Raw genomic sequence first — 23,646 nt, forward strand, 5'->3', positions numbered from 1 at the left:
GAACATTTTCTCTGTTCCCTAGAGAGGAAAATGAATTATTTTCTGTTTGTAGCTTTCACACACCTGACAGCCAAGCTGGGCTTTGGGCCAGTGAATAACTCACTTGTTCAGTTAATGCCATGAGGAAAGGACCGGCTGCCAAATGAGGTGAGCATTTTTGTCAAGACATCTTATAAAAGGACCGTAGATTAGAAATGTCATGGGCAGTGTAGTTTCCCTCTGGGTAATACTTGATGCTGGGCTCTGTGGTGGCTCAGAGGGACGAAGGAGGATTCAGTGTAAAGGGCATAAGGTTCCTGGCTAGGCTGACAAAAGTCTCTGGAAGTGGCCATGGTGCCATGTAGGTTGGTTTTGTGACCAGAACTGAAGCAAAGGCAGAATGGGGGACTGGGGGAAATCCCAGGCATAAAACCCAATTTAGGCAGCAACTTGAACTGCTGTTTCAGTCAGACAGCCTGGCCAAGCCATCTCTCTTTCCCATCTGTGGTACCAAGGGCTGGAGCTACAACACTGAGCTGCTCTGGGGACTCAATCCTGTGCTCATCAACTTTCTATTGCTCCGATGAAAATAGTTTAAAGGAAGAAAAATTTATGCTAGCTCTCACCTTTAACTGTCTCCAGTCTTGGTCACTCTGCTCTATGGCTTTGGGTCTGTATTTCCTAGGTTCCATGACTAGTGCAGCAATTCAGACCGATGTGCAAATCTCTGTGGTAACACTTGTCCTTTGAGGTATTCAAGCGAGGTCACAGAGGAATCCTATTTTCAGATGCCTCCAACTTGATCCCCACAGGGTTGCATCAGCTTATCTTACCACAGCAAAGGTTCTCTTTCCCAACATCCTTAACAGCAGCTGCTCTCTCTTGCCTTCTTCATGATGCCCATTCTGATAGGAGAGAGATGCAATATCAATGTGGTTTTAATTCCCATTTCCCTGACCATGAAGATTGCTGAATTCTTTTCCAAGTGTGTATTAGCCATTTGTCTTTCTTCCATTGAAAACTATCCATTCATTAGACTATTGACTAGAGAGAGAATTTTGTGCATGTACATTTAATGTATGTCATTCTTACATATTCTAAATGTTAACCTGTCTTAGACATAGTTAGAATCTTTTCTTCCCTTATGTGGATTATCTCCTCACTCTGGGGATTATTTTGCTGTGCAGAAGTTTTGGGGTTTGTTGTTACTTTTATGTAATCCCTTTGTCAGTTAATGGGATTATTTCTTGTGCTATTTTCAGAAAGTTCTTGCCTCTACAGTTCTTTACCTGTATCTTGAAGTAGTTTTCTTATGTTCTCCATTAGCATTGTCAAAGGTCCAGGCCTTATGCTGATGTCGTAATTCATTTTATGCAGTGTTAGAGATGCGGGTCTAGCATCATTCTTGTGATGTAGATACCCAGTTTCTCCATCACCACTTCCTAAGAGACTTCCCCCTACTCCAGTTTATCTTTTGAATACTTTGTCAAAAATTAAGTGGCCATATCACTGTGGGTTGCTCTCTTGATCCTCCATTCCATTCCATTGCTCAATGTCTGCTTTTATGACAGTTCAATGATACGTCTGTTACTATAGCTCTACTTTGGAGTCAGATACTATGAGACCTCCTGCTTGCTCTCTCTTCTCAGATCGTGTTTGCTGTTTGGAAGTCTTCCCTGCTTCTATGTAAATTTTGGGATTGTTTTTTTCCAATTCTTAAACTTGAACTAATGCCAATCTTCCTGCCTCAGTCTCCTGATTAATCCCAATTGGGATTAAGATCATTAAACTTTTGATAAAATTTAGCTTCCCTAATAAAAGTCCCAATGAAACCAGGAATAGAAGGAACGTATGTAAACATAAGCTACAAGACCACAGGCTGAGCCACTACACTATGCTCTGTGAGGTTTTAATGTAAAGACCTGTAGACATAAACTCCATCTTAGAACTGCCTTAGCTATACCATAGGGGTTCTGTATTTTCCATTTGAGGCTATTGTTTTGATAAACCAGCATGACCTTGGCACCTTAGAGAAGGAAGAATATTTGGGCTTTATGGTTACAGAGGATGAGTCCATCACCATCATGGTGGGGAATTGTGGCAGCAGACAGGCATGGCAGCTGTAGCTGGGAGCTGAGAGCTGAGGGCTCACATCTAGAACCATAAACAGGAAGGAGAGACAACAAACTTGGAATGACATGTGGCATTTGAAATCTCCAAGTGATGGACTTCCTCCCATTGGGCCACACCTCCTAAAGCTACCCAAAAAGGACCAAGTATTCAAATGCCCCAGAAAATGGTGGCCATCTCGTTTAAAGCACTGCAACCTGGTGAAAGGCTATGCTGAGTGCTGTTCTCCATGTGCCCTGAATCTGAATATGGCCTCTGCCTTGACTTTGTACTTTCCCAGATAAAATCTATAGCACATGCCCAGTAATTGTACTTAAATTGATCTGTCATGAGAAAGTTCTGGGAAAGGGCTGCTCTGTTAATATTTAGTATGTGCTTACTGACATTTGTATACATGTTTTTCTGATCATGTTTTTGTGAACTCAAATAACCTTCCTTGTACCATTTCTTTCTTTGTTACATTTATGTATAAAAGTACATTGAAACTGAAGTAAGGTTGTCTACAGCATTAGCCACCCCATTCTTTAAGGTCCTCAAATTCCAGGTCTTTGCAGGCAGATCTGCATCGGTCAACAAAAGTCGGCAGTTGCCCGCTCAAGACTTAGACTAGACTTACCATATACTCTGCTTTAAATGTTTGTAGGATTATGGGTTTTTGAGTCTGTCTGCTCCTAGGGAAGCCACAGAATACCGCTCTTGGTGTAGGAACAGCCAGAGCTTGTTTCTGGGTCCCCAGGCCTGCAAGGAAGCTGGGGCTGTCTGTTTCTCAGGCTCTCAGGCACCCAAGCGCTGCTGGAAGCTGAGGAAAAGCTGAGAATGGAAGTGGGGGCTTGTGGGCTGGATCTAGCCTGGGGCCAAGAGGGAAAAGGGGGAAGCTCCAGCTGGTCCTTAGGGGAGAGTCCTTAGCTTGACAGTGGTGGCAGGTTTGAGCTTGGTGGCGGCCATGGCTGGGAGCACAGAAAGGTCTTCTACAGGAGATCAGGCAGGAGATCAGGCGGTGGCTCTGTAAGCAAAAGTCTTCTCCATGGCTCCCCATGGTGAATCTCGATGAAAAGAGGCAGTCCATGATTTTAAGGCATTTGTTGTCATGGCAGAAAGTGGATGTGTAAAACTGTACTCCACTTCTCAGGCCAGGCCTGAAGTTAAATACGTTTTGCAGGGAGGTGTGTCTGGAAAGGAGAGTTTATTGGCTAAGTCCTCCTTGCCTTTAGGTACCTCATTAAAATGGAGAACTGTCTTGAGTCTACATGACTATAGGCCACATCCTCTACTTGTGGAGGGGTTTGAGGCATTGCCCTTATATGACTGAAGCCAGAAATCTATGGGGAGCTGAGGCTAGTGATAGAAGCCTGGTGTGAAGGCTTCTATCTATAGAAGAACAGGCAAAATGCCTACCATCCCTTCAGGGTCACTGGGATTTCTAGCCTTAGCTCAACCAGACACCAGGCTGCCTTTCATGATCCTACAAATATTGTTTGAACATTTGGTCCCTGGCTGCTGCTGCTGCTGCTGCTGCTGCTGCTGCTTGGGAGTTGGTGGAACCTTTATGAGGGGCTTTGCAGGAAGGATTAGTGGGGATAGGTCTGGATGTTTCTATTTCAGCTCTGTTCCCATCCTGTCTCTGCTCCTTGATCTGCCTAGGTGTGAGCAAACAGCCTCATGTTCCTGCCTGCAGAGCTGAGAACCACCCCACCACTAGGTCGCTCTACCTTTAAACTCAGAGACAAAATAAACCCCATCCCCTTACGTCAGGTCTTGTCACAGCAATGATAAGAGTAAGTAATAAACTATGCAACTCAGACAGGAGCCCCATGAGTGTATCACAGCAAGTGCAAAGTTACTTTTCATCCAGAAACTTGTATGTGAATGCAAAGTAGCTTTTTTCATAATATTTGCAAACCTGGAAACTAACCAAATGTCCAGAATGGGTGAATTGTCAAGTAAACTGCATACTACATACCTATACTACAGTTTACCTGACATATGCTAGCTATGCCAGCTATATCACAACTCCTAGTCAATGTTAAAGGGAATAAGCTGTTGTTACATGCAACAACTAGAATACATTTTAGAAGAAGAAACTAAGAACTCCAGTCTCAAAAGGATGCATTCTGCATGACTACATCCACACAGCCTTTATGGGACAATGGAATTATAGTGAGGGGAGATGAAGGCCTCCAGAGCTAGAGTTACAATGCAGGTTTTGTGATACTTCACATCAATGTGCCTAGTCATGACATTCAGCCAAGACTCTCGACTTGCAGTGATGGTTATGTGGAGTTATACATGTGATCAAATTACACATTACATGCACACAAATATGCACACATGCACAACACACACATACGTAACTAATGACATCAAGAAGAGCTCTGCGGACTACACCAATGTCTATTTGCCCACACTGACATTGTACTATAGTTGCATGCAATCCTTAGGTTGGGAGAAGACATTAATCCACCCTGTAAGTTTCTGTGAATCTAGATTCTATTAAAGAAGAAAGAAAGGCAACCCCTCCCCCAAGCCACATCATCTCTCTCATGCACAAAGAAGAAATCAAAGGCAACTTCTGCATTTAGATTTCAAAGACCAAACAATGCAAGCATGTTTTTCTTTTCTTACAGACTTCTAGTTGGATTAAATTATATACTTAATGAAAATATCCTATTAATATAGAAATGAGGGAGATAAATTAAGCCTATAAAATCATATGGCCCAAATTAAAATGCAAATGATTTACATAGACAAAGAAAGCCAAGAACATCATAAAACTGGTAGGCAAATTAAAATTCCTAATAGTTTAAAGAAAAAAGAAACCTTTGCATGACAATCAACCGCTTCATTAGTTCTGATGCTAATGAACATACATTAATATACTAAATGCATACATTAATATACTAAATGCATACACTTACATGTTTAATCATTTAAATGTTAAATCGTTTCTCAGTTTAATTTGAACTAATTGTCCACAATTCAAATATGCTTTCCTGGATTTCAACCTTCTCCAAATAATAAGCCTTTTTGCCCTCCTGGATACATCATGAGTGAATTAAGATGTCAGAAAAGGTTGGCCCCCTCCACCCTTACATCACAGAAGTTCAGATCCATCTGAATTCACCTCAAACTTGGACGATTCAGGAAGCATGCCCTAGAGGATTGATTACAGAGAGAGCCTGGCAGAACTTCAGAAAGAACATCTTCCAGGGACCACGGGGTGATCACGAATGGGTGCCTGGTTGTAGAAAGAACTGAGGAAATGAATCCGAGCTACAAGGCAGCTTAGGATAACAGGCCAGGGAAGGCCTTTTGAGGTCCAAGAGTAAATTACAAAGAGCAGTATATAACTCCCTAGAAGAGCTGTGAAAACAAACTGTCAAAGCAAGACTATTCGGAAGTGTTATTCTCTGCAGATGTCCCCTGAGGGCTTTCATTTCCACCGTGGGAGAAAGCAGAGAGATTGGTAGTGCTCTCTTACAATTTATTTGGCACAATTAATTTCACAAATCTTTTCAAGGTGTCAGTGCTGCTGAGCTTTTTTCTGTTCATTTCTGTTTTCCATGCCAGTTCCTTAAAGTCTCAATTTCAAATTAATTATATTCCTTGAGGAGAGACAGAGACATTTTATCAGGTCATTAAAGAAAGTCTCCTCCTACTGTTTGTTTTATAATTCACTTTACATTCCAATCTCTGCCCCTACTCCTACCCCCCCCCCCCAATACACAGTCCCTCCTCCCATCACCCTCCCCTTCTCCTCTAAGAGGGTGGTGCCCCCTTCCCCATATAATCCCCTTTTGGCACATCAAGTCTCTGCAGGGCTAGGCACATCCTCTCCCACTGAGGCCAGATAAAGTAGCCCAGTTAGGGGAACATATTGCCAGATAAGCAGCAGCTTTTGTGATAGCCCCCAGTCCAATTCTTCAAGGCCCACATGAAGACCAAGCTGCTCATCTGCTACATATGTGCAGGGGATGCATAGATCCAGCCCTTGTATGTTCTTTGGTTAGTGGATCAGTCTCTGAGAGCTCCTAAGGGCCCAAGTTAGTTGACTCTGTTAGTCTTCCTATGGCGTTCCTGTCTCTTTCAGGGCCCTCTATTCTTCCCCCAATTCTTCCTATAAGAGTCCCCAAGCTCCATCCTATATATTTGGCTGTAGGTGTCTGCATCTGTTTCAGTCAGCTGCTGACTAGAGCTTCCTAAAGGACAGTTATGCTAGGCTTCTGTCATGCATGTCCTTTGGGGTCTGGATTACCTCAATCAGGATGATATTCTCAAGTTCCATCTATTTGCCTGAAAAATTCATGATGTCATTGTTTTTAATAGCTGAATAGAATTCCACTGTGTAGATGTCCTACATTTTCTGTATTCATTCTTCAGTTGAAGGACATCTAGGTTGTTTCCAGTTTCTGGCTATTACAAATGAAGCTGCTATGAACATAGTTGAACAACTGTCCCTGTGGTATAATGGGGCATCTTTTGGGTATATGCACAGGGGTGGTATAGCTGGGTCCCAGGGTAAAACTATTTCCAGTTTTCTGAGAAACTGCCAAATTAATTGCCCTCCCACCATCAATGAGGGAGTGTTTCCCATGAACCATCCTCACCAGGATGAACTGTCACTGAAGTTTTTCGTCTTAGCCATTCTGTGGATAAAGGGGAAAAAGACATTAAAAGAACAAAAAAAGCTAAAACAACCCTGAACAAGAAAAGAACTTCCAAAAGTTTCACCATCCCTGACCTCAGGCTGTATTACAGAGCAATAGTAATAAAAGCTGTGCGCTACTGGTATGGGGACAGATAGAGTGATTGATGGGATCAACTCAAAGACCCAGAAGTACACCCACAAACCTATGGATACTTGATTTTTTACAAAGAAGTGAAAAAAATTATATAATGGAAAAAAGAAAGCATCTTCAGCAAATGATGCTGGTCTAACTGGATGCCTGCATGTAGAAGAATGCAAATAGACCCATATCTATCACCCTGTACAAAACTCAAGCCCAAGTAGATCAAAGGCCTCAACTTAAGCCAGATACACTAAATCTAACTGAACAGAAAGTGGGGCATAGCTTTGAACCTTGGTACAGGAGACAACACCCTGAACAGAGCACCAGTGACTCAGGCTCTAAGATCAACAATTGACAAATGGGACCTCATGATACTGGAAAGTTTCTGTAAGGCGAAAGACACTGTCAATAGGACAAAACAGCAGCCTACACATTAGAAAAAGATCTCCACCAGTTCTACATCTGACAGAGGGCTAATATCCAAAATAGATAAAGAACTCAAGAAACGAGACACCAACAACCCAAATAACCCAATTTTAAAATGGGGTACAGAGCTAAACAGAGAATTCTCAACAGAGGAATCTCGAATAGCCAAGAAACACTTACAGAAATGCTCGACATCCTTAGTCATCAGGGAAATGCAAATCAAAATGACACTGAGAGTCTTATCCTACTGTTAACCTGATCACAAAACCTTGTTTTCTATCTGGATTGAACCCAAAGCAATGGCTCTCGAGCTCTCTGATGCTGCAACACTGTAATATGGTGTCTCATGCTGTGCTGATCCCAACCATAAAATTACTTTTGTTGCTACTTCATAACTGTAATTTTGTTGCTGTTATGAATAGCTGATATACAGGATATCTGATGTCTGACCCCTGTGATAGAGTCACTCAACTCCCTGAAAAGGTTGCAACTCACAGGTTGAGAACCACTGATTTACAGAGCTCAAGGGACCACATTTTCAATTTACAGCCCTGCCCAAGACAAGGCAGGAACATGGGATTGAAATGTACACAAATCATCAGCCCTAAAGACTAAGTGTAATGGCCGTCTTTTCTCTCCGGGAACCCACCTGTATTCCTATGGAACTTCTTCCCTCAAAATTGGTTTTAGGAGAACCACTCTTTAAAAATACAAATTAAGTTGCTGTCCTTGCCTTTATTAAAACAGTGAGACAGCGGTTGATTTATGAGAGCCCCACCCCAGTGAATCTCTCTCAGCTTGTCTGTAAGGGCTTTCATACAACAGCAAAGTTCACAGAATATCCTAAACTTGCCAAATCCAATCAATGGAGCATCTCAGTGCATAATGATTAACAAAGGTATTGTGAATTGAATATTTCTGCACTGTAATTTATTGATCAGGATTTTAAAAATTCTTATTAAGTGCTGGTCCACTTAATGTGAGGACTAATATTTACTTATTTGAGAGCAACCAATACACATAAATGTTGCTAGATCTCCTACAGCAGGTTTCTACCCCAGTCCAGGCTGGAAATCACTGTTCTGAGAGTGTCATGACACAATCTGGTAAGTGATTCAATTTGGTATTTTTTTTTTGTCTGTTTATATGGCTATGGATAGCACATGTGATGCTGCTCCTTGGAAGAAGGGAATAAACGTCTACTCACTATAGATAGGGATATAACAACAAACTAAGGTGAAGATACCACCACAGTCCAGTGGGTCAACCAATGAGTTTTATTGAAGTTACTTTTAAGACTATGATTGAAGGGTTACTTACAGGGGCAAAAATGACTCAAAAACAGTTGCATTGGCAAAGCCAACATAGGTGACAACTCAAAAAATCTGGGAACCTGGAACACACTGAATAGCCTATAGGCAGCTCAGGGGGATGAAGAGTGTTCGCTCCTTCCATTCAGTTGGTCTGAGCATCTCCAGACTGCTCAGCTGGTCTCTGTCTCTTCCAAGCAGGTTGGCTGGCCTGGGGATGTCTCTGGGAAGCCTTCTCAGGTGACATGTGCCTGAGAAAAGAGGAGCCTAAGTGAATCAGGTTCAAGAACTTCCTGAAGCAGTTATTGTTGTTTATTTTCTGAGACTAAGGAGCTTCCCTGCTGGATAAATGGTTCAGAGGAAACAGCTACACAAACATGGGAATTTTAAAATATCATAAAAAAAAAAGAGAGAGAGAGAGAGGAAAAGTATCTTAGAGGTTTGGCCAAGGTGCCCTGGGGGTCATTCAGCCTCACCTAGTCTGCATAGCTTGCTCAGATGCCACACATGCATGGAAACCTTATATCCAGGAAAGCTTCTGCCAGGTTCTGGAAAGAGTCCTGGGCCACAAATCTATCCTCAGTCTCACTGACTCTATCTAGTGTTTCTGCTTTCTGTGTGTGTGTGTGTGTGTGTGTGTGTTGTTGTTGTTGTTGTTGTTGTTGTTGTTTCTGAGTTAGACACTGATACCAGGCGTTCATTATGATTTTGCTTGGAAGTCAGGCTTTGATGATATAGTCCAACAGTGTGGTCTCTTATGGGTCGTAGGGACCTGATCAAGAACCTGGTATCTCTTTAAGGTAAGATGACAAGATATCTAGTTGTCTCTTTGTGTTGTTTATTCTCTGGTGTCTCTTATTCCCCCGGGGGTGCATCTGGTTTATGTATCATTATAGGAAAAAAACACTTGATTAAAAAAAAAACTATTTCTCCCACTAGAACAGAGAGCCAATTATCAATCAAATAAATGGACAGGTGTGGCTGTGAAATCTACTCTGTACCCCTAGCCAGCCTGTTACTCAGCCACCACCAACCAGTGAGCTGGGCTGACCCCTGTTGTATTTGTGAAATGGGGTCTGCTAGTTCTCTATGTGTCTCTCTATGTGACAGGCCTGGCTTTGATTTCTTAAAAAATCTTTTTTCTATAACTGTACTTTTTATATCTATGTCTAGAAACAGCAAATATACACAGAGAGAAAGAGAGAGAACATGTATACACACATACATCTATGTATATGCATATTTATAATATGCACACACTCTAGAAAATAAAGTTCAAATATCATATAATCCTGTCACCAATAAAAAGAAAATGCACAAGGATTTAAATTAATGAGACTGGTCTGTATGCTGTTACTCTGGCCTCTGATAGGGCCTTTATGAGCAGTTGTGATAACTGTGGGTGCTCAGCAAGTGGGCTGTGTGGGGCAGGGAAGGATCTCCAGGAGCCATCTGATATGCGTGGCCTCCAGAACAAAGAGGAGGCTTCTGCATTGCCTCCCCTCGTTCCTTAAAAGAAACTAATAATTAGAGAAATACTCAAATGGGTCAAGTCAAGGTATAAAGAAAAATAAGCCTTAGCGATGAGCCTTTAGCGTCACTTGATCTGACAACACAAACGCACAGAAAAGCCCTGCTGGAACTCCAGCTTGTCCAGGAATTGATAAGACTCTTTTATTACGTGAGTGTGAAAGCTTTTAGAGCAAACATATTGGCATGTGACACACCTACATTGAAAATAAATAAATGAGAGTGTCACTAATATTTAATGTTTAAAGATGTACTTATTATTAATTATGTGTATATTGTGTGCATGAGTGTATGCAGGTGAAGACGAATGTGGAGGTCAGAGGAAGGTATAAGATCCCCTGAGCCAATCTGCTAAGGGCATTTTCTCAGTTGAAGTTCTGTCTTCCCAAATGACTCTAGCTCATGTCAAGTTGACATAAAGACTACCCAGCACACCAAACTACACAGAACTAAATTAAAATTCTGTGACACCTCACCCGCCCAAAAAAAACCCAAAAAACAAAAACTAAAAATTAAACAACAACAAAAAAAGCCTTCTTCGTTTTAAGTTGATGTCTCAGACATTTTGTTATAGTAACATAAAGCCAAATATCAAAAGAAGAATTCAACTTAAAAATTGGTTGTTAATTCTAAGAGAAAATGCAAAGGAAAGCAAGATATAGGGGCAGATTAATTCTAAAAATATTTCACTATTAGACAAAGTTAAAGAGTTTAATATGGATGTAAATGTAAAGGAACCCCGACTTTACATCCTGATGGCCCACCTCCACATCCTTCCTCTCACCCCTACTTACACTACCCCTTCTCCTCAGAAGAGGAAGGCCCCTTGGGTACCACCACACTATTGGGTAGGTCTATGTTTCCTCTCCCACCAGTTCTAACCCCCCACTCTTTCACAAGACTCCCTGAGCTCCTCCTGATGTTTGGCTATGGTCTCTGCATCTGTTTCCATCCAATGCTGGGTGAAGCCTCTCAGGAGACAGTGATGGTAGGCTCCCGTGTGCAAGCATGGCAGAGTACTATTAATAGTGTCAGGGTTAGGATGGGTCTCAAGTTGGGGCAGCTACTGGTTGGTCATTCCCCCAGTCTCTGCTTCATCTTTATCCCTGCACATCTTGTAGGCAGGACTAATTTTGGGTTGAAGCTTTTGTGTTTGGATTGATGTCCCCCTCCCTCCACTGGAAGTCCCACCTGGCTACAGAGGGTAACCATTTCAGTCTCCATATTCCCCGATGGTAGGAATCTCAGCTAGGGTCAACCCCATAGACTCCTGGGAATCTCCCCTATCTTGAGTGTTTCTAATCAAGAGTCAAAAAAACAAAACAAAACAGACAAACAAAAACCAAACATCATGAAAAATATTACTTCAAATAAAGGTTTTTTTTTCATCAAAAGTGTAAGCTATTTTAAGCTTACCTTGTCCATAGTGCATTTCTTCTGTAGAGGCAATCACTGCTCGCTTCATTTAAAATTCCATACAGCAAGAAAGGGGTTTGCCATCCTTTTCTGATATCAGAACATGTTGCAATAAACTTACCCAAGCCATTCAGTCATTTTGACAGCTCTTTTCTGCTTTTCCTTCAAGCATGCTACAAACTAAAGAACAGAAATCGAGTCAGGGCCTGAGAACCTCAGGGAGGGGCTTAGAGAAGAGATGGGAGGGGCTTAGGGAAGAGACAGGAAACACAATAGAAGACAGGGGAAACTAAAGAGGAAGTGGCTATTATAAATAAGGATGCTATGAACACAGTGGAGCATGTGTCCTTATTACAAGTTGGAGCATCTTCTGGATATATGCCCAGGAATAGTATTGCTGGATCTTCTGGTAGTACTATGTCCAATTTTCTGAAGAACTGACAAACTGATTTCCAGAGTGGTTGTAACAGCTTGCAATCCCACCAGCAATGGAGGAGTGTTCCTCTTTCTCCACATCCTCGCCAGCATCTGCTGTCAGCATCTGAGTTTTTTATCTTAGCCATTCTGACTGGTGTGAGGTGGAATCTCAGGGTTGTTTTGATTTTCATTTCCCTGATGATTAAGGACGTTGAACATTTTTTAGGTGCTTCTCAGCCATTCAGTATTCCTTAGTTGAGAATTCTTTGTTTAGCTTATTTATAATAGCCAGAAGCTGGAAAGACCCCAGATGTCCCTCAACAGAGGAATGGATACAGAAAATGTGGTACATTTACACAATGGAGTACTACGCAGCTAATAAAAACAATAAATTTATGAAATTCATAGACAAATGGATGGATCTGGAGGATATCATCCTAAGTGAGGTAGCCCAATCACAAAAGAACACACATGATATGGACTCACTGATAAGTGGATATTAGCCGAGAAGCTCAGAATACCCAAGATAAAATTCACAAACCACATGAAACTCAAGAAGAAGGAAGACCAAAGTGTGGATATTTCAATCCTTCTTAGAAGGGGAACAAAATACCCATAGAAGGAGTTACAGAGACAAAGTTCTGAGCAGAGACTGAAGGAATGACCATCCAGAGACTGCCCCACCTGAGATCCACCCCATAAACAACCACCAAACCCAAACACTATTGCAGATGCCAACAAGAGCTAGCTGACAGGAGCTAGCTTTATCAGAGCTAGCTGATAAAGCTGTCTCCTGAGAGGCTCTTCCAGTGCTTGACAAATACAGAAGTAGATGCTCACAGCCATCTATCAGACAGAGCACAGGGTCCCCAATGAAGGAGCTGGAGACAGTACCCAAGGAGCTGAAGGGGTTGGCAGACCCCTAGGAGGAACAACAATATGAACTAACCAGTACCCCCAGAGCTCCCTGGGAGTAAAACACCAAGCAAAGAAAACACATGGAGGGATTGTGGCTCTAGTTGCATATGTAGCAGGGCATGGCGTAGTCGGACATCAATGGGAAGAGAGGTCCTTGGACCTGTGAAGGTTCTATGCCCCAGTATAGGGGATTGCCAGAACCTGGAAACAGTAGTGGGTGGGTTGTGGAGGAGGGGAAGGGGGAGGGGGAAGGGAGAAGGGAGAGGGGATTTTCGGAGGAGAAACTAGGAAAGGGGACATTTGAAATGTAAATAAAGAAAATATCTAATAAAAAATACTAAAAAAGGGGGGAGTGGAAATCTGGGGGAATAAAGGGATACAGAAGTGGGGCAGAGAGATGGGGGTGCTGAAGGGATGTTCGAGCAAACGAAATATGCATGAACTTGTCATTAGGAAATTTGTTACTTAGTACAGAAAATTTTTAAAAAGGGTTTTGAAAAGCAGGTTGAGTCTCACAGGCAAAGCATGGGCAGAGCCACAGTGAGTTGTGTGTTCTGTTTAGTGGTCACTGAGGCAATGGGCCCACGGGGCAAGGGTGGGGCTGACACGGAAAGTACAACAGACACCTGTAAGTCAGTATAAAGGGCTGAGCTCAGTGATTCACAAACCTACTCCAAAAGCAGGGGAATTCATAGAGCAGGTGCTTGCTACTACCAGTGAAGCAGGGGCTAGGTGCCCTGATACTGCCAAACAGGAATCTGTCACCCAGGAGCAAGGGGAACCAATTTAGCTGTGCTTAGTGGTGTCGCTTTGGTTGGTTGGTTGGTTGGTTAGTTGGTTGGTTGGTTGGTTTAGGGTTTTTTGTTTTGGTTCTGGGTTTTTGTTTGTTTGTTTGTTTGTTTTGTTTTGTTTTGTTTTTGAGACAGGATCTGCCTCTGTAGCCCTGGCTGGCCTGGAACTTGGTATGTAGACCAAGCTAGCCTCAAACTCACAAATATCATCTGCCTCTGCTTTCTGAATTCTGGCACAGCACCTGAGTGCTGGCTAGAGTGTGGTTTTGATGGGCATCTGAGAAAGCCCTTTTATATTTCCTCCTAATCCACCTCTAAAGGTCAAGTAAATAGGCTGTCCATGTATTAAACTAGAATAAACCAATCTTCAGATGGTAGCTTAAAACTTACAAAATGTTTCTATAAGGATCTTCAAATCATAAGCTAAAAGACAATTTAAAAAATCCAAGATTAAGAATTGACATAAAACAATTGGCCTTTTCTATGAAACAATTCAAGATGTGGGTGATAATGGTGAAATATTATGCAACTTTCTGAGAGTGTGACACTTTCCAAGTTCATGCTGATGTATATATGGTTAATGTGTCCTTTTCCCCTCAACTATAGTTGAGAAATTTAAATTTGTAAACAGAAGCACACCAGAAATGTCACATAGCAGAACACATTTTAATGGGTGTGATAAGCCCATCAGTAAGGAATAGACACTGTACATCACATGTGAAAGTGATGCCTATAAATTTTTTTTCTGCAAAGAAATTGGCCTGGCATCTCTTTTATAGCTATGAAACCCTAGAGGGACGGATGGTGAGGACACCGCATTCTGTCTGGCCAGGAATAACGAGGGACTGTAGATTATAGACACTGCAGCTGAAACCTGGGAGAAAAGAACTGGACAATTATTGGTTCCTGCTCTCAGTAGACAAGCTAATAAGGACAATAAAAATACTTCTAGCACATAAGAGGAATAAAAGTTCACCCCTGAAGGCTCTATAAAGCTTTCAGACAGAAATGGACTCCCATGGCTCTGTGTCTTACCACATCACAAAGGGGCACCTGTGTGTTCATCAACATCCTTTGTGACACCTGTGCGAGTAAAACCAACCCAATAAAAGAAAGCGTCGGATCAATGATGTGAATTATAAGATAGCTAAGCAAACCCATGAGAACAAATGGACACCCTTGTGGGAATTAAGAAGGAAAATGGTCTTATGTGCCTCCTTCATGAGTAACTACTAGCCAGGCTGGTTCCAAAGCCAGAAATTGTGAGACACCCACTTGAGATGGAAAATAACAGAGAAAGCAAGGTGGGGGGGGGGCAGCTAGACTTACCTTGTAGTCTCCAAAATATGTGAACCTTGAATCATAAGCCATAGACTCCCTTTAAAACTAATGGGCTAGGGAAATGGTTCAATGGGTAAGAGTAAGCCTGGAGTTCAAATCCCCTACACACATGTTAAAGGCTGGGCAAAGCTGTGTGTACCTGTAACCATAGATAGCACGGGGGGAATGGGGGAAGGTGTAGTGGGGAGTATCCAGAGACAGGCAGACCCCAAGAGTTTGCTGGTCACCCTAGCCAAATCGGTGTCCTCCAGATTCCGTGAGAAACCCTCATCTCAAGGCACTAGAATGAAGAGCAACAAAGGCAGACACAGCCAATGTCCTCCGCTGGCCCTCTTCACCTGTGCTCATGCAAGCTCATACCTCGGCACACTCCTGTCTATGCAGCACACATGTACAACATACTATGCATTAAAAGAAAAAAGGCTGTGTTATTTTTGACTTCTGAAGTGATGATGTCACCAGATAGATGAACACCTTTGAGAATAAGCCAATCAAGTGAGAAGATTGCCAGGAAGATGCAACACCAACCTTGAGTATCTTGACTTCTGGTCTTTCAGTAGCTAATTGCTTTGTTTGAGCCATCTTCATAAACCTAGACTTCCTTGCAAGCTATTTTTTTCTGTTCTAAATTAGTTTTGTTTCTGTGGCTTCCTTCCATGTTTTAAACCTCTCCATCTGAGAAATAGCTCCCGGCAAAGAGGCTTAGGCAAGTTTCTTGCAAACCTGCCCCAGATACTCTGACCCTGGCTTAGTTCCATTTACAGGTAGTTGGCAGCCACCACCTTATATAATGCGGATCCCCAAGGGCTTGGCAGCCTTGGACAGCTCTGAACCTCTACTGTTGGCATCTGGCTGTGGCAGGCAGCCATGTGTCTGGCACCACCAGGTTATGTCATCCCCTTTTTAGCCTTGTAGACCCTTTTAACCTTCAGAAATGGTCCTAAGAGGAGCCAAGAGAAAGAGGGTGAGCGGAGGTCTTTGGATGTGGTCAGCCCAAGTGTGAAGAATGTCCTGGGATCTAATCTGCTTTCTCCATGAGGCTGTCTGTGAATGAATGGAGTTGGCCTGCCTCCTAGCCGTTATCTGCTTATTTTAAAAGTCTCCATGGCTTCCTATTAGATCTCCCTTCCCTCTCCTGTTAAACTGGGTCTGGAAAGCAGCCTGCTGCCCTTCCTCTGCTGTCTCAATTAGCCAGCCCTGTGCTGATTACCATCTTGTCCATTCACTCTCCAGACACTCCTGCATTTCCTGAATCAAGTCAGTTTCTCCCTTCCTCTCTCCCTCTGAAGCACTCACTAAGCCTGCAGCCCACATGACTCCAGCTGCCTCCTGCCTCTGTTGTACAGGGGTTGGGAGGTGGGGCATCCTGCTCACATCTCTGGGGTGCTTTTGGGAATCTGAAACTGTTCCAGTGACCAACAGAGTTTACATGGGAATAATGATACCCCAAACTCTTCAGTTTTGCCTTAGTCTCAATAACTAAGGACTCTTGGTTGAACCCATTTGTCATGAAATCACATCTCAGAAGTTAAATCAGCCAAGTCCTTTCTGCTCCCCTCCCCAGCCCCTCTCCTACTCCGTTCCCTCCCTCCATTCACCTCTAATGTCCACTCTATCTCTCCTTCTCAGTGAGATTCAAGCCCAGCCTTCCTTGTAACTAAACTTCCTCAGGTCTGCCGATTGTAGCATGGTTACCCTGTACTTTGGAGAGAGTATGGGCAGGGAGAACTGGAATCACTGGTGGGGGCAGGGGGAACCATCTCTGGGATGATCTAGAAACCTAGGATAATGGAGGCTCCTGGAAATCTATGAGGGTGGCTCTGACTGGGATTCCCAGCAGTGAGGAATATGGAGCCTGAAATGGCCACCTCCTGTGGCCAGGAAAGACTTCCAATGGAGGGACTGGGACACCAGCCCAGGCACAAAATCTTAGACCCACAATTTCTCCTGCCAACAAGATGTGTAGGGGTAAAGATGGAGCAGAGATTAAAGGAATGGTCAACCAATGACTGGCCCAGCTTAAGACGCATGCCATGATAGAGAGCCCACCCGACACGATTAATGATATTCGGCTATACTTCCAGAAAGGTACTTGGCACAGCTGTCATCTGGGCCATTGCTCCAACCCCCAGTTTGCAGAGTCTCACACCCTATGTGTCTGTATGAAGTATCTACTAGTCCTTTCCCAAATGGTGAAAGCTAACGAACACCAGGAAGATGCTGAAAACGGATCTCTCATAAACTTAAAAAAGAACACAGGATAAGCACGGGATCCCTGTTCTGAGTACACAAAGGACATGAAGTCAGGATGCTGAGGGGAGATCCGCACACTTGTATTCGGTGCAGCGATATTCACAGCAGGAAAGATGTAGAAGCTTAGTTGTCCAGTGAAGGGAGGAAGGGATTTAAGTGTGTACATAAAGAGATGAACTGCTCTGTTCACTTAAAAATAGGGAAACCTGTCACCATAACAAAATGGATGAACATGAAAGATATGCTTAATGGAGATGAGCCAGACACAGAAGGGCAAGTGACACACACAGATCTCACTTACTGGGGGTGGGGTGGGGTCTAATAAAGTGGAACTCAAGTTGTGAGAAGAAGCTACCAGAAGCTGGGCACAGAGACGGACTTGCTGGGAGTACCTGACCTCAGGGCACCAAGATTCAAAGAGCTCTGAGCCCCATCCCACAGTTGAGAACTATAGTCAACTGTAATGTGCATTTCAGAATAACTAACAGCAACTCTCAAATGTCTTAGAAGAATCATAGGTGAGCAAGGTGATGGCTGTGTTAGTTGGCTTTATTTGATCATTCCGTGTGGGGAGTGGAGGAAGCCTGCAGTGTAGGAAGTCCTAGGTAAATGTCTGTGGTTGACATGAGCCATCCGTGTCAAGGACCCTGACCTCAGACCCATGGAAAAACCGCAAAGCCCTATCTCATCCTCCAACCAGGCTCAGAAGGATGACAAAGCCTTCTTCCTGTCTGCGTGCAGATGTTGAAAATGCTACAGAAAAATGCCCACCGTAGCTTCCTTCCCATGGATGCTTACAGCCACAAGTCTGCTCCACTGCAGAAACTGCTCCTATGAAGATTATCTGTATCTGCCTCCTTGTTCAGTGGCATAATAACCCCGCCTCCTGTTCAACTGTCTACAGTAAACACACCGAGATTTCAGGGTACTGAGGTTTCTCTGTCATACAGACAAGACCACCTGACCCCAGTTTCTCCCTCTCTCTGTCTATCTGTCTGTCTGTCTGTCTGTCATTTCTTCATTCCCTCATCACCCCAGTTCAGTCTATCCCTGGAATGCATGCTGGACATAGCAATGCCACATTAATTGCAACAGTATCAAGCCAGCCATGGTGGTTTGAATGAGCAATGCCCCCTACAGTCTGTGTAATGGGAAATGTAGCTCCCAGATGATGGTGCTGTTGGGAAGGCTTCTGGGAGCCTTGCTGTAAGAGGAGGTAAACCCTGCAGGTATTTTTAGGCTGGCCCTGCCTCTCTCTCTCTCTCTCTCTCTCTCTCTCTCTCTCTCTCTCTCTCTCTCTCTCTCTCTTCCTCCTTCCTTTCCTTCCTCCTTCCCTCCCTCCTTCCTTGGGGTTGAAATGTGATCTGCTTCCTGACAGCCAGGTTAGCCTCACAATCTGCTACCATGTTTTCCTCAGCATGAAGGCCTCCATCCCCTCTGGACCTGAAGGTAAAATCAACCTTTTCTTCCCTAGCTTGCTTTTTTGTCATTGTTTTTTTTTCACAGCAGCGAAAAGTAAGTGATGCCCCATTACACTGGACCCAATAGGTCTAAAGGTTTACAAGTTAATCAAAACAATGACAATAATTATGCTTAAGCAATGATCTATAAGTATTGAGTATCTGGGTCTCCCAAAGAGATAGTTAATCAGTCATCTGATTAACACACACACACACACACACACACAAACACACACACATGCACGCACACACACATACATGCACACACACACATATACACACACAGGGCATATGCATCTTTAAATAACATTTTCTGCTTTCTCTTAGTTACTGTGATGGTTTGTTATGCTCAGTCCAGGGAGCGGCACTATTAAAAGGTATGGCTCTGTTCCTGGAGTAGGTGTGGCCTTGTCAGAGTAGATGTGTCACTGTAGATTTGGGAAATAAGACCCTCATCCTGGCTGCATGGAAGCCAGTATTCTGTAGCAGCCTTCAGATCAGGATGTAGAACTCTCAGTTTCTCCTGCACCGTGCCTGCCTAGATGCTGCCATGTTCCTGCCCTGATGTAAAGGACTGAACCTCTGAACCTGTAATCCAGCCCCCATTAAATGTTTTCCTTATAAGAGTTGCCTTGGTCACGGTGTCTGTTCACAGCAGTAAAATCCTAACTAAGACAGTTACGAAGTGCTATTTTTAGTTAGGAATCACAGCTGTAAAACTAAATTCAGTTCCTTACACTTCTCCATGATGCTACACTTTAATTTTGCACAATATGTTATTGTATATTATTTCAAATAAAATAATAAAAATGTTTATCTCAGAAAAATAGACACAAAATCCAGAAAAGAAAATGCAATGTATAGGAAGGATTTTTCCATCCATGACTAAATCTGACTTATGATCCAAAAAGAGAAAGTAGACAATGCAAAGAAATCACTAATTGATAAATAGTACAGGAAAGAACTTAACATCATGGATGTCAGTGAAGGGTCCCTGTAGCCTAGTGGGTTTCAGAACCGCAAATAGGAAAGAGCAGGCCTCTGAGACCAGTCAAGACTCAGAAGCCCTGGGCTACCCTCAAGGACAGACACACTAAAGACAGGGTTGCTAATGCTGTGACGAATCACCTTGACCAAAAGCAAGTTGGGGAGAAAGGGTTTATTTAGCTTGCACTTCCAAATCACCATTCCATAATGAAGGAAGTCAGGACAGGAACTCAAGCAGGAATCTGGAGGCAGCAGAAGCTGCTGCAGAAGCCTTGAAAGGGTGCTGCTTACTGGCTTGCTCCTTGTGGCTTGCTCAGCCTGTTTGGTTTGGTTTGGTTTGGTTTGGTTTGGTTTGGATTGCTTTGCTTTGCTTTGCTTTGCTTTGCTTTGCTTTGCTTTGCTTTGCTTTGCTTTGCTTTGCTTTGCTTTGCTTTGCTTTGCTTTGTTTTTGATAGAACTCAGGACATCAGCTCAGATATGGCCCATAGTGGGCTGGGTTCTTCCACATTAACCACTAATTAAGAAAATGTTCTACAGGCTTGCCTAAAGGCCGATCTTCTGGTGGCATTTTTCTTGATTGACATTCCCTTCCCTCAGATGACACAACTGTAGTCAGCACACCATGCCTGCAGAAGGCTGGCAGAAAGTGATTTCTAAACTGCTTTTTGTTCAAGCTGCGAGTCAGCCTTCCTGTGGGAAAAAGAAACATTTCAGACATGCAGTGTCTTCTGTATGCTACCATCATGTTTTCTTTCTTGGCAAGCAGTTTTATCAGTAGGAAGTCTGTAAGTACAGAGCCAATTAAATGCACTGAGATCTCTCTCAAGGCCTCTACATCTCCCCCATCTTTCCCTTTCCTCTTCTCTTCTCATGTGAAAGTCTAGAGAACAGAACAGAATCACTATGTAACTCCAAGAAGCCTTTGGGCATGTACGTCATTCTTTCTGATTGCTACCATTGGTATCTGCATCCTCACTCCATGCCTGTCAGGGGTCCAGCCATCCATATATATGTCAGAGGAAGAAAACTAAAAAAGCACACAGAGGGAAGATCTCGGAAATCTGACTCACATCTCTTCACCACATCCATTCCATAAGGCCAGAGGTCATCATGGGTGAATACATTAGTGATCACATAAAGATTCTCCCAAATAGCAAGCATTAAATATTGGTTTGGGAACTAGAAATATAATAAAATATATCCTCCACTCCAAACAGAAGAGGGTTAAAAGATGTAAAGATTGACATGTGGTTGGAGAGACGGCTCAGCAGTTAAAAGCACCTGCTGAGCCTCCAAATGACCCAAGTTCAAATCCCAGCACCCACATTAGGTGACTCAGAACCTACCAAAGTCTAGCTCCAAATCTAACATCCTCTTCTAGTCTCTATGGGTGCCTGCACATGCACGCATGCATGCATGCACATGCACACACACAAATAAATAAATCTCAAAAAAGAATTAAGACGGTTCATTTAGTGGGGGAAGGAGAAGATGAATGAGATACTGGCTCCAGATTTAAAGCAGCCTGAGAGATCCTTCATCCTGCAGAGGCTTCTGAGAGCTCCAGCTGACTGAGGTGCCTGGTGTGTTATGGGGAGCCTGAGGGTTGCAAGGTGGCTTTCAATTCTGTTTTATAACATGATAGAATGGCAAGCAAAGAAAAGAACCCTGTGCAGGAAGGGAAACGCAGTCATAGCACAGGCTGTGGTTCATCTACAAACAGCTCACGAAGTGATTTCGCACTTTTCATAAGAAAGTGAACATTCAATTTATTTTACCAAAAAATCATAGTTATATTTGTAGAATGGGAAGAGAGGTGGTAGAGGGGTTTGGAAATGAAAAAGTCTAACTGTTCATCTTCTATAACAGAAATGCATTAGGTATGTCTCAGAGTGACAAATTAAGAAATTGTATGAGTGTAAGCATAACATTTAAAAGATAATTACCAAGAGCAACAGCTACATGTTTAGAGATGGGATCAGACTGGGAGGACTGGTATTACTTCTTCCAATCTTAATGTTTTGTACTACTTAGATGGAAAGTTTAGACAAGGTTTTACAATTTAATGATTACGGTAAATGTTTAACTTAGCAAACAATGTGAACAGTATAAGCCCATTTCCAGAGTCTGGGTGGGAAAAGCACACTGCCTTAAGCAGGTGCTGTTCCACACAAAGGAAGATGAGTTTACCAGAAGACATCTGCAAAGGCATCCTCCTGACTCCTCCCCACTCTACCCCATCCCCAACCCACCCCACCCCAGCCTCCATCAGTCAGGCGGCTCCTTGCTGCTGGAAGGACCTTCATGCTGCTGCTGCTGATAAATTCAGACTGAAAATTGTTCATTGTGTCTGAATTGTTGTGATATTTATGTTTTAAACAGACATTTTAGGGACTGGAGAGGTGGCTCAGCAGTTAAGAGCACTTGCTGCTCTTCTAGAGGAAGCAGGTTCAATTTCTGGCACCCACACAGGTACCACTCATCCCCACATACATGGTGCCCAGATGACGAACATGAGGGCAAAACACCCACACACATAAAACATTTAAAAATTGTGAAATTTTTTAATTTAAAAAATAAAGTAAAGTAAAATTTAAATCAGATATTTTAAAGGAAGGACCATCTCTCCAGACCCACACTGCCTATGTTATTTTATTAACTCTTTCCTTTCCTCCCCTCAAGTACAAATTCCCAACAGAAAACATTCTCTCCCTCCTCTCCCTCCCCCTCTTCTTTCTCCTCTTCCTTCTCCTCCAGTTCTCAAACCTATGTTCACCTATCAGCTTTGTGTGCTCATCCTGGGTGTGCGACTCCAATCAAGAAGGAAGGCCTCACCTCTGCGTTCATCCAGTGTGCTGGGCTCGTGTGAGACTTGGCAGCCACTTTGACAGGAGAAATATGTATGCAGCCACAGTTGGCACATAGCACCCCTCGGCTTTCCAGCACTGTGGCCAAACTTGTAGGGGATGGAGCTCATTTGTGCTCATAGTTTGGAGGCTCCTGTCCATAGTCTGCTGGCTGTTGCTTGGAGAGCTGTGGTCAGGCAAATCTATCATGACTATATGTGGCAGCAGAAACTGCCAACCGCATGGCAGTGAAGAAGAGAGAAGAAGTTGAGAGCCTGCAACACAGTCCCCTCTGGGGGCAAGCCCCTGAGACAGAAACCTCACACTAAACCACACTCATAAAAGCTCCTGCTGTCTTCCAATAATGAGAAGCTAGAAACCAAGCTTTTGACACATAGGCTTTTGGGAGATGATCTAATCCACTATAGCACTTACAGGTGTGTATGCAGAGATGATAGATGATAGATAGATAGATAGATAGATAGATAGATAGATAGATAGATAGAAAGAAAGAAAGAAAGAAAGAAAGAAAGAAAGAAAGAAAGAAAGAAAGAAAGAAAGAAGTTTGGGCTTCATTTGCCCCTCTGTGCTTTCTCTCTGTCTATTACAAGGGGCTTTGGGGTTAGTTCATCCACACATTCCACCAGGGACTAGATTTTCTCTCCTGCTACCATCTCCTACCTCCTGGGTTGACTCAGCTACCCTGCAAAACTCTGTAGCTGCAGTCAAATTTCTACCCAGAAATGGGTGTGTCCACCTCCTCCATCTTTGTTGGCACCACACAGAAGGCCTTTGCTTTGAGCTGTCCTTAACATCCTTGAAGATTCTGCCTCAGTGACCTGTCATCTGCCTACAATGGCACAGGTGGAGCTGTCAGTCTTGGAGGACTCCACGTGGACCAGGACACCATCAGTCACTCATTTACTTTCTGACCTGCCCCCACCCAATACTTACACTGGGTTTGCCTCAAGCCTAGACCCTTGCCTGGTTCATACAGAAGACAGGATAACTGGAGGAGAGTCAGAGCATGGCACCTGATTCTCCTGCACAAACCT

At 43.3% G+C, this 23,646-nt stretch overlaps 1 long non-coding RNA gene across 1 annotated transcript; it reads left to right on the top strand.

Moving 5' to 3' along the window:
* Nucleotides 1-121: 121 nt before the first annotated feature.
* LOC147003988 (uncharacterized) lies at nucleotides 122-23,395 on the top strand. The gene is made up of 3 exons (XR_015047522.1): nucleotides 122-147; nucleotides 19,086-19,135; nucleotides 22,503-23,395. It is a non-coding gene; the product is annotated as an uncharacterized LOC147003988 (long non-coding RNA).
* Nucleotides 23,396-23,646: the final 251 nt, after the last annotated feature.

Source organism: Mus caroli, unplaced genomic scaffold, assembly GCF_978045245.1.
Source record: "Mus caroli unplaced genomic scaffold, Mus_caroli_1 scaffold_7, whole genome shotgun sequence".
NCBI classification, from domain to species: Eukaryota; Metazoa; Chordata; class Mammalia; order Rodentia; family Muridae; genus Mus; species Mus caroli.